Genomic DNA, 12,402 nt, shown 5'->3' on the forward strand with positions numbered 1-12,402 from the left:
AGTTTGAGATATCTACCACACCGTTTTGACGAGACATCATTCCAGTGACAGAAATCTACAACATATTTTTGACTCTTGAAAACTTTTCAACTTTTCATGCCGATACCTGTATCTTGAATTGAGGTCAATTGAACTGGAATTATGAATAGTCAAAATCAAATTATAGTTATATTTCAATTCCATTGCAGATACCGGTAATTCACATAGCGCATATGTGGAACCGAACTGTAGATATCTGTAGTGACAAACCCCGTACACATGAATGGCAAGAATGACGTCGTTTGTCTGAGGGGAAATGACAGTTGTGGATAGGATTGTCTTTGACTTGGAAAAACGGAATTACAGTTATCTGTCACACATAATCCAGTCTAGCTGTTAGATGTTAAAAGGGCTCGCCATAACGAGCGATGGCATGTTAGTCAACTGGTGCGCGGAGTTGCTGAGCCGGCACATCGAGGAAAGGTGAGCCCGGCCGCCCGCACGGGGATGTGGGGTCGCGAGTCACCGAGCCTGTCCAGCGGCAGACCAAACCAGGGTAACCTGAGCCTGACCGAAGCACCCCGACCAGTCCCAAGGGGAGGGGCACAGGCACCGGACCACCGCCTTTCTATTTTTAAAATTGTATTCTCCATATGTTGACGAATGCGAAATCATGAATATATTCAAGAAGACTGGGATTGTTTGGAAATGTTTGAGTTAAGCGGTCTGTGGTTGGATTAAATACTATCATAAAGTTGCCACCGATAATAATTGTTGAATTAGTTGACAAATTGGTCAAAAATTTGAAAAAAGCGTGTGAATCAAAGTTTGATCAGCAATATTAGGGGCATATACATGAACTAATACGTATAATTTGTTACATATAGTTGCATCGGTCTTCTGGGTCAATTATTGTGCTTTTTAGTGTAAAAAGTAGTCTATAATGAATTAGTATGGAAACTCCTTCTTGTTTGCTGTTATAGCTAGTGGAAAAGGACGGACTGAAATTGAAATCGGATAGGTAAGCCAAGGGAATATATTTCAAGTTAAACATATAAGCACAGGTCACATACTAATATAGATGCGTATGGTGGAGGCAGCATTCGGTAAGTGGCAGAGCGGGGGGTGCAATAAAGAGAAAGTGAAGGGTAAGTCAAAAGAAAACAAGGGAAAGAAGCCATGCCAGTGCAATAGGATGTGCGCTTTCCCCCCCTGAAACAAATGACTACACGCTATATACCAAATATTAGAGCATACTTGAAAAAACTACTCCTCTAGTATTAGAAGAGCCAAGGGGTGACTTTGGAATCGCGGAACAGTTGACCGTCTATGGATAGCTAGTCCACAATCAGTGAGGCGCGTTTTCCTTGTTGCCGGTCATTTTTCATGAGAGGATACAAGATTTTGCGTCGCTCGTTGATTTCGTGTGGAAACTGGTCATTCGTCCCAAACTGTGCACCCTTCAGCTCCCGTCCCTTTTGACTTTACAAAGACGTTCTGCTGGAAATGTCGGACAGGGACACGGTCCTCCGAGCCTGTGTGCTCGCTGGGAAGTGATGTTAGCGAGTGTATCCTTGGGGATTTTCAGCGCTGTTGACATGAAGTTTGTTCATTGAGCCTGTGGATTATCAGATGTACTCTCGGAAATGCCGAAAAAGAAGAGGTTATTCGCATGCTTCTTGACTGTAAGTGTCAGCATTGCTTCTTTGGGTTTTTTGGGGGTTTTCTTTCTTGAGAATTTCTACCTCTGTTGTCATCACTTTCATGGCTGACTGACTGCAGCTCGGCATTGTCTTCTTTTAGCTCTTTGACTTGTTGGTGCGTAAAGTCCTAGCTGGTTTTGAGTTCCTTAATCTCCTGGTGTAGATCGAGAAGTGATAGCTTCTTGTCAATGGAGGAGAGGACTTGAATATGGGCGTCGGGAGAGCAAAGTTGTAAACGAATTAGCCTTTCGTCTTTTCAGCGGATCGCTGCGGTCGTCACGGCGGGATCCGCTAGCTTGCATGACGAAGCGATCGAAAGACCCGACGATGAAATCGTCGAGCGGCTCCACGACGGTGGCGTCAGCAGGCATTGGAAAAAAGTATTGAATAATAATCAGCGCCGTAATTAAAAAAAAATATATATATATAATGACGGAGGAGGAGGAAATAAAGCATCGGGGTTGCTGATCTGACCTTGCAGCGTAGCCGTCAAAATTTGGTCTGGTTAATGAATACTCACAATTGTGCGTATTGCATCAGGACGAAAACGAGTGTTTGTTTCCTTTCTTTTTGCTTTTGCTTTGTCTTCACTTGACTTTATTATTGAAATAGTATGCAGGAAGACTTTTCCTGTCCAATTCATGGATGACGTGCTGAATGATTTCCTGGGTTCCCCACTTTGCCTTTGTCAAAATAACCATTTGAGTTGTCTGAAAAGCATCTTTCTTCCTTTTCCGAATAGTGTCAATCTTGGCTTCAATGTAATTGGCCTTGTCAGTCGGTAATCCTGCCTTGAAGCTCTGATAATAACAGCGCCTCTCCTTTGCCTGCTTTTCCAAAGACATCCAAGTAAGATGTTATCGGTTCGGTGACGAAGATGCAAGATGGCGCTACCTCACAACACTATCAGGCATCAATTGTAAATCGGAAAGAGGAATCGCTTCCTCCGCCGCAACTCAGCAGTTACCTGTGTGTCCGCTCTTTGCTGTGTATTATATATGACACAGGCGGACTGTACACGTTTGTGTGGGTCTATACTACCCTGCGTATCATTTTGTTATCTTCTATGTGTCTACTTTGCCGCGCTCTCCATACTTTGCCCACTTGATCTGCTTTCTGCTGCTCTGGTCTGTGGTGGCGTGTGTGTGCGGCGCATTCACGAGCAGTCGGTATTTGACAACACCAGTCCATCATGAGGCCATGAGATGGATGCCTTACTTTGTGGAGCAGATGGGTGGAGGCTGCTCTGGATGGGCTTTGTTTGTGGGCATACAGTCTAGTTCTTTCTTTCAAGTAAAACTGTTTTATGCCGTGGTGAGTCTGCTTTTTTGGCTATGTAATGTATTATGTAAATATGTAACTATATGATAGTGTACATTTTGTTACATATGTATTTATATGATTGTATTGATTTGTAATTGCTTTTCTTTTGCTTTGTTTTACTCTGCTGTCTGCAGTCAGGTCGGCATTGCAAGTGAGAATCTGTTCTCAATTGGCTAACCTGGCGAAATATCCATCCATCCATTTTGTGGGTCGCGAGCGTGCTGGAGCCTATCCCAGCTATCTTTGGGCGGTAGGCGGGGTACACCCTTAATCGGTCACTAGCCAATCGCAGGGCACATAGAAACAAACAAGCATTCGCACTCACATTCACACCTACGGGCAATTTAGAGTCTTCAATGAACCTAGCACGCATGTTCTTGGGATGTGGGAGAAAACCGGTGTACCCGGAGAAAACCCACGGGCACGGGGAGCATTAGCAAACTCCACACATGCGATTTGAACCCCGGTCCTCAGAACTGTGAGGAAAATGTGCTAACGAGTTGTCCACTGTGCCGCCTCTGGATAAACAAATAAATAAAAAAATTTGTTTTTTTTTTTTTACAATTAAAAACAGTTGTTTTAATAACCTATCCGTGGCATGCTTTTGTCAAAATACCTTTTTATAAAACAAAATCCAGAATAATAGCATGTTACACAGTAGGCTTCTTGTCTCCCCTAAATTAGCCAGTTTTTCGGGGTCCACCCAATTGACAAGTCCATTTTATGTCAGCGGGATGACCAGGCCAGAGCCCAAATGTTGGAATAGAGTGGGTCCTTGTTTAAGAGCAGAGGCCAGAGAGTGTGGGTAAAAAAGCGAGTACGCGTAAAGACTTAAAATGCATGTTCACTGGTGGAGGCGCCACTTACATTGTGTGTGTGTGTGTGTGTGTGTGGCGGATTTTTCTCATGATTTAGTTTGTCTTGTCCTTGAACCCCCAGCACAGTCCAAGTGTGAGTGCTGATGACGTTTTCTCCCGAACAATGCATTGCAACTTCTTTTTTGTTGACACTGATGCTGCGCTCATCACGACATAACGTTTCTGTTTCTGCGGGGTCCATATTTGTTTGTGTTTGGATCATTCTGTCATGGTTTGCGGTGATGTTGACACGCCCGGCTGACATGAGCTGATTGGTTGACACGAGGTAGAGGGCTGACAAGAACAGGTGGAGAAGAAAACAAGAGACACAGGAAAACGTGACAAATACTTGAAACATACGAATTGTCAAGAAAAACACAGCCCATGACAATGAATTTCTTATGCAGATTCGTCAAAAATGCGGATAATATATCGTTTTTCTTTTGCTGTTTGAGTCACGATGGAACCATTCCGCAGTCCCACAATGCAATTAGCCTACCTTGCCTTCCAAAACAGAGCAAACACATTTTTTCACAGATGCATGCACTGTATTTTTGTTTTTGCTGTTGAGTCGCAAAGAAAGCATCCCCCTTCACCGCTAAATAAAGAAATGATACAGTATGTGGTCTTCCATCGCCCTCCGTGAACCAGGAAGTAAAAACCCGAACACATGCGCTGACAAAGCAAACTTACATTGTACGTGCTATGCCCCCCACCCCTTGGCGGTCGGTGCACAATGCAAAAGGCAAACAACAGCAAAAGTGATGACAATTTCTTTTGGAATATACAACGGTCTAAACTCTCGATGTATGTGTGATATTTTGTCGTGAGCATTTTCCAGAATTCTTCCACTGAATAATGCATGAGTCTTACTGACAAAATGCAGGCATGTGGAGAAGTAAGTGTTCAATTTGGTGCTTTGGGGCATTTTAGAATAGTTCTGCCTCTGTGGAGCTCTGTGCTCTACCGAGCTATGATTGTAGTTCCCTCCTGCTGCATTCATTCCCATATTTGCCATCCTGCTGACTGCAAAAAAGACATAAATCAATAAATAATATAACTCTGCTGCCTGTTGTCAACATTACGCCATCAATTTGGCTACTTCACAATCACCAGTCTTCCCTTCCTTAATCACAGAAGCACAGCTTTTACCTCCGAGTGGCGGACGGGGCTCATCTGGGCTCGGCCAATCGTCGCCGCTATCCCCGTCTTCTCCGTCCACTCCTTTCAGCCCTCGTCTTTTCAGCCCTTCTCACCTCTGCAGGCACTTCTCCTTTCTCCTTTTCTTTCCAATTTCCTCTGCTCAAATGAGAGTGCGCACATTGGAAATGGGCCTGTAATGAAACCGAGAGCATCGCTGTGCGAGCGCACACACGCGAGGCACATTTATTTGTAAGCGTTTGCGTGTCCGTGTGCACGCAGATGCTGGAGAGTGACTGATTAACGCCCTCCACCTTCTCGTCTCATGACTTCTCTCCTCCAGCACTTCTCTCCTCCTGTCTGCCTTCCTTTTTCTGTCTCCTAGCGTTCATCTGTTTTCCTTCCTTCCGCTGTCTCTTTCCTGGTCGGTCTTTGTCTCTCAGCTTCCGCCTCTCTCTGCTCATTGCTTCTGCATTTTCTGTTCGACATGCATGCATAATGGTGCGTCATCAGTGCAGCCCTAATTCTGATTCTATTTTCTTTTGGACAAACATAATAAGTCAAGACTTGCTTCGGTATTTAGATTTGTATTTGTCATTGACATATTGCTCATTAATTGGGTTTAGCTAAAAATCTTCTTTACGGAAGCAGATCTAGAAGCACGTTCCGCACACGTTTAAGGAAAAGAACTTAACCCCACACGGACAAGCACTATACCGGTCGGCGAGGCAACAAAACCACAGCGTTTATTTGTCGAGTGTGCACTTCTGCTGCTTCTGTGAACTCAGAACTCATAGCAAATAGCCCACTGCTGCCACCTGAATGCAAAATATCGATGGCTCTTTTTGCTATTTATTACACCGAGGACTCAGAGGTGTCAAACTCATTTTTGTTGTGGGCCACATTATGGTTATGGTTTCCCTCGTAGGGCCGTTATGACTGTGAAATCATATAAATGTTTTGTCGCCTCTTCATAGTAGTGCATACACACACAACAAACTGGTTAGTCAAGCATAATAGTTTGTTCTACTACTGTTCAAGTTACTGTAAAAAGGGGTTTGTAACAACAACAAAAAAATACTCCGCTATTATCTATTAAATATGACGATTTCAAAATATTGGTCCAGATTTGAGCAAGAATCATGGAAGTTGACGCAAATGATTAAATTGATGTGTTGAAAATATTAATACTTCAAAAGTATCCAAAAATATGTGTTTTATAAAGAAATATGAAAGGTGGCATCAGGATTTAGGGTGTCGCCATGTCTGATTATTAGGATTCCCCCCCCCCCCCCCATAATTCTACTCGAAGGCAGCCTGCCATAAAACACGCACAGTGCTTATTGCAATTAGGAATGGAACCGCAGCTTGAAGAACATTTGGGTTTTGCTCGACACAAAACATTAACATGCAGATAATAGAGTGTACACAATAAAATGGCAGACATATTTTGTTCATTTTGCCCAATTGTTTTTGTTCCTTGGCCATTGTTATTCAGGAAAAAAAAAAAAAGAATTTCATACTAGTTAACATTTAATAGCTGCTAAGTGTGTCAAATCAGTAAATGATACATCTCGCGTGTGAAGACGTTACCCAGTCAAAGCTGCATCTTTAATGTGGAAAATGTGTCTTTAGAATCCATATTCGTCCGCCTTATTGATTGAATGCTGATCCCGTGAGACTTCCCTCATTAACATTTTGTCTCAAACTGTGAGAAGAATTTTAATCAAATACATCATTGATGTGTCTTTTCTTTAACTGTCAACTACTAACAGGAGAAGGTCATTTGAGTGTTTCATAATCAGACCTTGCCTGTTAGCCAGTGGTGGCTTTATGCAAGATTAGCAGAGCTGCATTGTTGAACGTGCAGATTAGCTTTTGCTTTTCATAAGCGTGCCATTGGCATGCAGACTGCAGGAATGTCCACCCGAGCGGTTGCCCGTGAATTGAATGTTCATTTCTCCCAAAGGCGTTTCGGACAATTTGGCAGTACATCCAACCAGTTTGTCGCAGGTGGGGTACACCCTGAACTGGTCGCCAGCCAATCGCAGGGCACGTCGAAACAAACAACCATTCGCACTCACATTCACACCTACGGGCAATTTTGCGTCTTCAATGAACCTAGCATGCATGTTTTTGGGATGTGGGAGGAAACCGGAGCACCCGGAAAAAACCCACGCAGGCACGGAGAGAACATGCAAACTCCACACACACACGCACACATATATATATGTACACACACCAACCAAACCAAATTTTTTCTTAGAAACAATACTTAAAACAATATGTAGATACTCCAATGCAAAGCCAAGAACAGTTCTGTTTAGAATTATACATACTGTACACTGTATGTAACTGTAACATGCTGTGTATGTTGACTGACGTGACTGTCTTGAACTTTTTCTTGTCCAATTGGCCTACTGGTGATAGTTTTAACTTTGAACGTGAGTCATTCTACTATGAGAATGATTGGTTGCCCACGGAACTGCCCGCTAGCCTCTGGTGTACCATGAGAGAGAGCGGAGGTTTAATCTTATTGTTGTCAGCAGCTCTCCTCCTCTTCTGTGGCTTTACATTACTGTCAATGAGAAAATTGCCCTTTTTTTGCACATTCAGCGGTGTAAAAAGTTGTTGTTGTTTCTTCTTTTTCTCATGTAGCTTTGAAATAATGACATCATTTCTCAATGAAAGGACTGAATAAAACTCAAGGTTAGTCCTTATATATCTTTTATTCGTACACCTTGTAATCTATTTTTCTAAAAAGAAAATACATATTATTTAATCGAAAACATCCATTTTATTTCACCAAGCAATTAGCACTTGAAATGGAAACCCAAAATAGAGCATGGGGGGAATTAATTGGGCGATTAGCGGAGATCAGCGTCGGGAATGAAAGTAGATGCCAGAAAAACCGTTAGACAAAAGGCAAGAAAGCTGCATAGAAACAAATGATACACATAATAAATACCATTGTTGTTGTGCTCTTCATTGCATTTCCCCTACATACATATAAATGAACAAACTATTAAAACTCTAGTACATTTTTTCAGGAACCTAAAATACCCGTAGTCACCCCAAAAATACAGTGCATTGCTTTTTGCTAACTCCATTCCTAGTTTCATATGAATACCGTCTAACCTGACCACTTGGGCCGGAAAGCAAGACAATTAAACTGCTGGTTTTTTTCTTTTCTTTCAGAAGCAACGTACTAAACAAGACATGTTTTGATACATTATATAGAACATAGAACAATAGGGAGAGTGAAAAAACATTTGTACATATTCCTTTTCCTCTGTATTACATATAAAATGCATTTTTGGCAGACTTATTATTTCTCAGTTACACTGGAGGTAGCTAAAGTGTGTGGAATTATACTATGCTGATTAAAATGTGGTTGGAGTGTTACAAGTCAAGGTTGAACCTTTTGGCCATGACTCCAAAAGTTATTTCTGGCGCAAACACAGAAGAACAACACCTAGCTATACCTGCAATGAAGCCTGGTGGCAATAGCGTCGTGCTTCGGGACGGTCTTCCTTCAGCTGGAACTGGGGATTGCGTCAAGTTGGAGGGAATTATGAACAGTTCCGAGTACCGGTCAACTCAACTCAAACTTCAATGTTAGAACAAAACCTTCAGAAGGCCAAACATGTCAGGAAAAGCCTACTAGAACAAGTGAACTTGAATTGGGGTTTCGAATGAGTTTGAATGTGATTGGTTAATTCTGAAAGCAGCCACAAGGTCTGCAAACCTGCGCAGCAAGAGCGAACACTGCACCCGTCGCAGCACAGGATGGGTGCTCATTACTGTTTCCGAGGTTGCCAGGCATCGACGCATACGAGGCAGAATTATTTCCACACCCGTGTTGGACACGGTGCGATGTGGACTGCGGGCTCTCAAAGAATAAGTAAGCCGGCCGGGCATCTGTTCCATTATGCGGATTGTTTCGCCTCTTTTTTGCTCTCCCCTGACAATCCTGTCGCTATCAAAGTAGAGCGTTCAGAATGCTTTGCCAATTAGCCTACTGACTAACACGCTCCCTTTTAACTTGACGGTCGGTCGCATCCTCTTTCATGTCGGCTAGGTTATTTCTTTGAAAGTGATTTTTTTTTTTTTAAGCACAAGAAACGGTTCCCTAAAGTGTTGAATTGGCTAAATATGTGACAGCTTTATGAATGTGTGTGTGTACAAAACACTCTTTTGAATGCTTCATCGTAGGAAATGTAACCCTTCTATCATAAATAAACAAGGCCAGTCTTCTTCTGAGGGTCAGTTGCGGCACAGTAACCGGCAAAACTATTGAGAAAGATACAATTCTTGACCTTTTCCTTTATTCCGATCGTGCCATCATTCAGCACGTGTTTTGGACGCGGCCTTCTACCTCAACGTCTTTGCTAACGTCACCAGTTGGTGTCGCACGTTTGCCTCCATCATTCCTGCTCTGCTCCTTTGTGTACTAAGTGTGTCTCCTATTTCTGCTTCCTGCGTGTGAGTGGCAAATTTGTCCGAGCGCTGAACCTGCCGCTTCACATCTCCTTTTCATTTCCAAAGTGTCGTTAGCGGTGTCCACCAATGGCTCGGCCTCTCGTTTGTGACGGGCCTGTACCGTCGCTGGACAGTACAAAAAGTAATTCCAAGGAGGAATAAGTGAACGGATAAACAGACACTACATACAAAATGCAAACAATTGCAGCAGATTTCATGAATTATTTGCCTGGCCAAGTGCTTATTGCTTGTTGCTTATTGAGGCTGATTCAGGCCCAGATTTCGATTGGAGAATGATACTGGGAGAAAATTGCATGAGGCTCACCCAGGCAACAGAGCTCCCTGCCACAAAGAGAAGATGTAAAAAAAAAAAAAAAAAAAAAGACAGACAAGTTATTTAAACAATGCCTCACAACGTGCAGTTTGTACACAAATTCATTTACAAATGGAATCAGCAACACTGCATTCAACAGAAAACGGGAGTTGTAACAAAAGAAGACACAAACGACATCTTCATCTGCTGGATTTGTCGGGCCGTGATCCTGTTTGCTGGACTTCTCTTTGGATACATGTGTATACATGTGCCAAATTGGGAGTTCCTTCTTGTCAATTAATGTTCATTAACTAGGTTGTTGTTTCTGTGTATTGAGAAGATGTGTGGTTGAGCAGCCTGTGTTAAAGGTTTGTTTTCATCATATTATACCTCCATGGTCGCCGTAACGCGTATCAGTTAACAATGAAGCCGTTAAAGCCTGGGAATCCGGAGTCGAAGGGCCCGCGGCAGCGAGGACGTGACCAGCGAGGCCTCGTTTGAGGTCGTCATCGGGTCCGTGGCGACGCTGACCTGAGATGAAATGAAGCCCGGCTGGTCCCTGCGTGGCTGCCGGAGTCGAAGGGCCTGCGGCAGCGAGGCCTCGTTTGAGGTTCGTCATCGGGTCCGTGACGACGCTGACCTGAGATGAAATGAAGCCCGGCTGGTCCCTGCGTGGCTGCTGGTGGAAGAGTGGCAGTCATAAATAGCAATGGGTGCCGTGAGGGATGGAGGGGCTTTGTCATCAGGCACGGTCCGGGCCGGGAGACTCCACCGAGAAGGGAATTCATCACTGCGCGGTGATAAGACAAGGCTATTATTGTTTCTGTCCTTTTCTGCCTCCTTCCTCTTTGTATGCAGCACATCAGCCTCTTCTTTTCTCCCCTCTCATCTTTCCCTTGTCCGCCTTTCCACTCCCCGTGTTCTCTTATCTGTTGTTTTCATGCTGTAAAGCCTTACCATTGCTGTCCTCATCGTTCCTCTTTTTTGCTCTTTTCTTTCCTTGTCCTCCCACCCTCACCTTTCTTTTTTTCATGCATCTCTCGCTTTCGGCACACAGGCAACGTGATCTAAAGTGTAATGACTCTTAGGAATGATGATGAGACAATGACCCCTCTGTGGCCTTGCAAGGGAACAAGACAAGATATTAATGGCCTGCGGGTATATGATTGAAAGGATGTTGACAAAAAAAGGGGACGAACGAATGAGTTGGTTTGAGAAGATGGACCATTTTGGAAGTACAAATAAGACCAAGAAGCAGAGAACTGCACCACCAACGTTAGAACCACACAATGAGAGAGAAAGGCAGAGGGGGATGTGAAGCGAGGAAGGTTATTCGGGGTTCAGTCTTTAGTATTTTGAGGCTTCACCGATATGGGTCTGTGTTCAAGTCGGGCATATCTAATCTCTCCAGTTTTCCTTCAATATTCTTACATCTCTTTCTTCTTTCTCATTATTTCCGTAACAACAATGTGATTTTTTTTTTTTCCCCCTTCTCCCCCATTTTGCGGCACACATGCTTCAGTGCCAGGAGACACACGTACTTATTCGGCTCTGTATTTAAGTTGAACTGTTGTATGTTGTCTGAAAGGAGGCTTTGGCGCCCACTGACTGTCTGCATCGCTGTCTCTCGCCTGTCAGGAGCCCACAAGATGGATGAAGTATCACACAAAGTTTACAGCTAGCGCCTTCACCTCATTTGGCCGCTCCGTTCTGCTGCGAATCAAGTTAACGTGTGCCGGCGCATTAGCCTAGCGTGATGGCCCTCGTTTCAGCCTTTACAAATGTATGCAAATGAGCAAGGGGGGCTCGGGAAGCATGCAGCCTCTTTGTGCTCCCTCTTAATGCTTCCCTGGTGACACACGGTCTGCGATGGTGGTTTTGGGCTCCTTATCTCTGCAGCTGGGATCGGCGCAGCCTCCTCTGGGTGTGCTCTGTGTTCACACAGCGTCAGTGTGCTTTCGTGGGGACTCACAATGAATACCTTGGCGCTATATTCTCTAACTACCACATTTGAGGTATTTTATCACTCATAGGGAATGTTTTCTTTTTCCTGTGTTTTCTCTATGACAACCGAGTGTTGAGATGAAAAGGACCTTTCACCCCTGAAGAGATCTTGCAGAGTTTTAAAAAAGTGTTTTCATTCAGAAAATACATCTTTCCATTCCAGAAGACTGTCTGACTTTCAACTACCTCAGGCTTTTAGAAATATCTTCCAATCCAGTTCAACTTTTATCGTCACAAAACTTTTAAACGGTATACACACCGTGGTAAGGTCTATTCAGGGGTGCTGGAGAGGAGGGTCCGTCGGGAAGTCGAATCTCAGATTCAGGAGGAGCAGTGTGATTTTCTTCCTGGCCGAGGAACACTGGACCGGCTCTAGAACCTCGGCAGGGTCCTCGAGGGTGCCCGACCAGTCTATATGTGTTTTGTGGACTCGGAGAAGGCGTTCGACCGTGTCCCTCGCGGAGTCCTGTGGGGGGTGCTTCGGGAGTATGGAGTACCGAGCACCCTGTTCGGTACCTGTAGGACCAGTGTCAGAGTTTGGTCCGCATATCCGGCAGTAAGTCGGACTCGTTTCCGGTGAGGGTTGGACTCCGTCATGGTT

General features: G+C 44.0%; 1 protein-coding gene and 1 long non-coding RNA gene across 3 annotated transcripts in view; one reads left to right on the top strand and one right to left on the bottom strand.

The window, feature by feature from the left end:
• Positions 1 to 12,402, top strand: part of b4galnt4a (beta-1,4-N-acetyl-galactosaminyl transferase 4a) — a 140,403-nt gene that overhangs the window by 36,788 nt on the left and 91,213 nt on the right. The gene's annotated exons all lie outside the window — the stretch shown is intronic.
• LOC133477899 (uncharacterized) lies at positions 3,908 to 5,536 on the bottom strand. The gene is made up of 3 exons (XR_009788511.1): positions 5,317 to 5,536; positions 5,015 to 5,219; positions 3,908 to 4,156 (listed from the first exon to the last, which is right to left on the bottom strand). It is a non-coding gene; the product is annotated as an uncharacterized LOC133477899 (long non-coding RNA).

This window comes from Phyllopteryx taeniolatus, chromosome 5 (assembly GCF_024500385.1).
Source record: "Phyllopteryx taeniolatus isolate TA_2022b chromosome 5, UOR_Ptae_1.2, whole genome shotgun sequence".
Lineage (NCBI taxonomy): Eukaryota > Metazoa > Chordata > Actinopteri > Syngnathiformes > Syngnathidae > Phyllopteryx > Phyllopteryx taeniolatus.